Genomic DNA, 5,977 nt, shown 5'->3' on the forward strand with positions numbered 1-5,977 from the left:
TTTTTTTCTAGTTTTTTTGTTTTGTTTTCTGCATTATTTATTTTCTTTTGTTTTTTGCTTTATTTTTTTATTCTTTTTGCTTTTAGTTTTAGAAAAATTATAAACTTTGTGTTAGTGCCATTAGTTTTCAAATTTGAAAACACTTTTTTAGTTTTTTTGTTTTCTTTGTTGCTTTATTTATTTTATTTTGTGATTAACTTTACTATAAAAATAGTTTTTTCCTGTTTTTTTGATTTGTTTTTTGCATTATTTATTTTCTTTTGTTTTTTGCTTTAATTTTGAATTCTGTTTGCTTTTAGGTTAGCAAAATTATAAACTTTCTGTTAGTGCCATTAGTTTGAGAAAAATTATAAACTTTCTGTTAGTGCCATTAGTTTTCAAATTTGAATAGTTAAAATTTGAATTCTTTGAAAATTGTTTGAATCACAAGTTTGTGATTAACTTAATAAAAAAATGAGAACAGATGCGCTTATAGAGAAAATTCAACCTAAATTCCTAGTAAATTTCTATGAATTTTAGAGAAATTCACTATGAATTTTGGTTAAACTTTTCTCTATTAGGGCATCTATTTTCACTTTGAGAGGAGCTCAACAAGGCAGAGAGGGAAGGGCTTATAAACCGATGTGAGCCCCCTTCGGTTGGTGAGGTGGGACTAAACTCTGCCCGCAACGAGGACCAACCCTTTAGTCCCGGTTTGTGGCACAAACCGGGACTAATGGTCATGGGCCAGGGGCGAGGAGCAAAATTATAAACTTTCTGTTAGTGCCATTAGTTTTAGAAAGTTGAAAGTTGAAAGTTGGCATGGGCTAGGGACTAATGGTCATGGTATTACGAGGGCCGAACCATAAGACATGAAAGCATTTCAAATGAACTCTGAAAATGTTGAAAGTTGGCATGGTATCATAATTTCACCCACATAGCATGTGCATGTACAAAACGGACAATGGTAGCATGTTCGTGTGTTACAAAGTTGACATGGTATCATCATAATAGTTGCGGGAGAAAGTCTTCACTTTTTCTTCGCTTGTGTCATTTGCTTATTGCGCCGTAACCATGGATAATCTTCATTGTTTATCAGGATGCTTGGGTCAGCCTTGACATTGAAGGGAGGAATTTCATGAAACTTTTCATAATCTTCAGACATGTCTGTCTTGCCGTCCACTCCCAGGATGTCCCTTTTTCCTGAAAGAACTATGTGGCGCTTTGGCTCATCGTATGATGTATTCGCTTCCTTATCTTTTCTTTTTCTCGGTTTGGTAGACATGTCCTTCACATAGATAACCTGTGCCACATCATTGGCTAGGATGAACGGTTCGTCGGTGTACCCAAGATTTTTCAGATCCACTGTTGTCATTCTGTACTGTGGGTCTACCTGTACCCCGCCGCCTGACAGATTGACCCATTTGCACTTAAACAAAGGGACCTTAAAATCAGGTCCGTAGTCAAGTTCCCATATGTCCACCATGTAACCATAATATGTGTCCTTTCCGCTCTCGGTTGCTGCATCAAAGCGGACACCGCTGTTTTGGTTGGTGCTCTTTTGATCTTGGGCGATTGTGTAAAATGTATTCCCATTTATCTCGTATCCTTTGTAAGTCAATACAGTCAAAGATGGTCCCCTGGACAACAAGTACAACTCAGCACAAACAGTGTTGTCACCTCTGAGACGTGTTTCCAACCAACTGCTGAAAGTCCTGATGTGTTCACATGTAATCCAGTCGTCGCACTGCTCCGGGTGTTTGGAGCGCAGACTGTTCTTGTGTTCATCGACATACGGGGTCACCAAGGTAGAGTTCTGTAGAACTGTGTAGTGTGCTTGAGACCAAGAATATCCGTCCCTGCATATTATTGAGTCACTTCCAAGAGTGCCTTTTCCAGTCAGTCTCCCCTCATACCGCGATTTAGGGAGACCTATCTTCTCAAGGCCAGGAATGAAGTCAACACAAAGCCCGATAACATCCTCTGTTTGATGGCCCATGGAGATGCTTCCTTCTGGCCTAGCGCAGTTACGGACATATTTCTTTTGGACTCCCATGAACCTCTCAAAGGGGAACATATTGTGTAGAAATACAGGCCCCGGGATGACAATCTCGTCGACTAGATGAACTAGGACGTGCGTCATGATATTGAAGAAGGATGGTGGGAACACCAGCTCGAAACTGACAAGACATTGCGCCACATCACTCCTTAGCCTTGGTACGATTTCTGGATCGATCACCTTCTGAGAGATTGCATTGAGGAATGCACATAGCTTCACAATGGCTAATCGGACGTTTTCCAGTAGAAGCCCCCTCAATGCAACCGGAAGTAGTTGCGTCATAATCACGTGGCAGTCATGAGACTTTAGGTTCTGAAACTTTTTCTCTGGCATATTTATTATTCCCTTTATATTTGACGAGAAGTCAGTCGTGACCTTCATACTGAGCAGGCATTCAAAGAAGATTTCTTTCTCTTCTTTCGTAAGAGCGTAGCTGGCAGGACCTTTATACTGCTTCGGAGGCATGCCGTCTTTTTCGTGCAAACGTTGCAGGTCCTCCCGTGCCTCAGGTGTATCTTTTGTCTTCCCATACACGCCCAAGAAGCCTAGCAGGTTCATGCAAAGGTTCTTCGTCACGTGCATCATGTCGATTGAAGAGCGGACCTCTAGGTCTTTCCAGTAGGGTAGGTCCCAAAATATAGATTTCTTCTTCCACATGGGTGCGTGTCCCTCAGCGTCATTCGGAACAGCTAGTCCACCGGGACCCTTTCCAAAGATTACGTAGTGTAAATCATTGACCATAGCAAGTACGTGATCACCGGTATGCATGGCGGGCTTCTTCCGGTGATCTGCCTCACCTTTGAAATGCTTGCCTTTCTTTCGACATTGATGGTTGGTCGGAAGAAATCGACGATGGCCCAGGTACACATTCTTCCTGCCTTTGTCCAGGTATATACTTTCAGTGTCATCTAAACAGTGCATGCATGCATGGTATCCTTTGTTTGTCTATCCTGAAAGGTTACTGAGAGCGGGCCAATCGTTGATGGTCATGAAAAGCAACGCCTTAAGGTTAAATTCCTCCTGTCTGTGCTCATCGCACATACATATACTGTTTCCATTCCACAGCTGTAAAAGTTCTTCAACTAATGGCCTTAGGTACACATCAATTTCGTTGCCGGGTTTCTTAGGGCCTTGGATGAGAACTGGCATCATAATGAACTTCCGCTTCATGCACATCCAAGGAGGAAGGTTATACATACATAGAGTCACGGGCCAGGTGCTGTGATTGCTGCTCTGATCCCCGAAAGGATTAATGCCATCCGCGCTTAAAGCAAACCATACATTCCTTGGGTCCTTTGCAAACTCATCCCAGTACTTTCTCTTGATTTTTCTCCACTGTGAACCGTCAGCGGGTGCTCTCAACTTCCCATCTTTCTTTCGGTTCTCACTGTGCCATCACATCAACTTGGCATGATCTTCGTTTCTGAACAGACGTTTCAACCGTGGTATTATGGGAGCATACCACATCACCTTCACAGGAACCCTCTTCCTGGGGGGCTCGCCGTCAACATCACCAGGGTCATCTCGTCTAATCTTATACCGCAATGCACCGCATACCGGGCATGCGTTCAGATCCTTGTATGCACTGCGGTAGAGGATGCAGTCATTAGGGCATGCATGTATCTTCTCCACCTCCAATCCTAGAGGGCATACGACCTTCTTTGCTGCGTATGTACTGTCGGGCAATTCGTTATCCTTTGGAAGCTTCTTCTTCAATATTTTCAATAGCTTCTCAAATCCTTTGTCAGCCACAACATTCTCTGTCTTCCACTGCAGCAATTCCAGTACAGTACCGAGCTTTGTGTTGCCATCTTCGCAATTGGGGTATAACCCTTTTTTGTGATCCTCTAACATGCGATCGAACTTCAGCTTCTCCTTTTGACTTTCGCATTGCGTCCTTGCATCGACAATGACCAGGCGGAGATCATCATCATCGGGCACATCGTCTGGTTCCTCTTGATCTTCAGTAGCTTCACCCGTTGCAGCATCATTGGGCACATCGTCTGGTTCCTCTTGATCTTCACCAGCTCCCCCCATTGCAGCATCACCGTATTCAGGGGGCACATAGTTGTCATCGTACTCTTCTTCTTCGCCGTCTTCCATCATAACCCCTATTTCTCCGTGCCTCGTCCAAACATTATAGTGTGGCATGAAACCCTTGTAAATCAGGTGGGAGTGAAGGATTTTCCGGTTAGAGTAAGACCTTGTATTCCCACATTCAGTGCATGGACAACACATAAAACCATTCTGCTTGTTTGCCTCAGCCGCATCGAGAAACTCATGCACACCCTTAATGTACTCGCAGGTGTGTCTGTCACCGTACATCCATTTCCGGTTCATCTGCGTGCATTATATATAATTAAGTGTCCAAATTAATAGAAGTTCATCATCACATTAAAACCAAAGTGCATACATAGTTCTCATCTAACAACATATAGCTCTCCAGAGCATCTAATTAATTAAACCATACATTGAAACTATGTAAAACATTTCAATGCGAAAACAAATGCGATCATAATCGCAACCAAGGTAACAATTGATCCAATGGCATAATGATACCAAGCCTCGGTATGAATGGCATATTTTCTAATCTTTCTAATCTTCAAGCGCATTGCATCCATCTTGATCTTGTGATCATCGACTACATCCGCAACATGCAACTCCAATATCATCTTCTCCTCCTCAATTTTTTTTATTTTTTCCTTCAACAAATTGTTTTCTTCTTCAACTAAATTTAACCTCTCGACAATAGGGTCGGTTGGCATTTCCGATTCACATACATCCTACATAAATAAAATCTATGTCACGTTGGTCGACATAATTTTCATAAACAATAAATGAACCAATAGTTATAAAGATAATATATATACCACATCCGAATCATAGATAGGACGAGGGCCGACGGGGGCGGATACCAAAACCATCGCACTATATAAGATGCAATAATAAAAGTAAGAAAATAATACAAGTATCTATGTAAACATACAAGTAAGAATATTTTTCCTTTCAGAAAGAAGATAAGAACAAGAGGCTCACCACGGTGGTGCCGGCGATGAGCTCGGCGCGGGTGATCAACGGCGGTGAAGACAGGGACGGGGCGTGACGGACCGCTAAACCTAGACAAATATTATGGAAAATGGAGCTTGGAGGTCGAGCTTGGAGAGGAGAAAGCTTAAGTAGTGTGGCTCGGGCATTCCATCGAACACCTTGTGTGCATAGGAGGTGAGCTAGAGCACCACCAAGCCCTCTCCCCCTCGGCAAGAGAAAAACAGAGCACTGGGGTGCTCTGCTCGTGAGCGAGGGGTATATATAGGCACCTCATTGGTCCCGGTTGGTGACATGAGCCGGGACTAAAGGGGAGCCTTTGGTCCCGGTTCAAGCCACCAACCGGGACCAATGGTGGTGGGCCAGGAGCGAGGCCCATTGGTCCCGGTTCATCCCACCAACTGGGACCAAAAGGTCTAGATGAACCGGGACCAATGGCCCACGTGGCCCGGCCGGCCCCCTGGGCTCACGAACCGGGACCAATGCCCACATTGGTCCCGATTCTGGACTGAACCAGGACTAATGGGCTGACCCGGCCTGGACCAAAGCCCTGTTTTCTACTAGTGTCTATAGTCACCTATTGTGTGTCATGATCCGTTAACCCCGAAGTGACAATAATCAGGATACTTACCGGTGATGACCGTAGTTTGAGGAGTTCATGTATTCACTATGTGTTAATTCTTTGGTCCGGTACTCTATTAAAAGGAGGCCTTAATATCCCTTAGTTTCCGCTAGGACCCCGCCGCCACGGGAGGGTAGGACAAAAGATGGCATGCAAGTTCTTTTCCATAAGAACGTATGACTATATTCGGAATACATGCCTACATTACATTGATGAATTGGAGCTAGTTCTGTGTCACCCTAGGTTATGACTGTTACATGATGAACCGCATC

This window comes from Triticum aestivum, chromosome 2A (genome assembly GCF_018294505.1).
Source record: "Triticum aestivum cultivar Chinese Spring chromosome 2A, IWGSC CS RefSeq v2.1, whole genome shotgun sequence".
In the NCBI taxonomy this organism is placed as follows: domain Eukaryota; kingdom Viridiplantae; phylum Streptophyta; class Magnoliopsida; order Poales; family Poaceae; genus Triticum; species Triticum aestivum.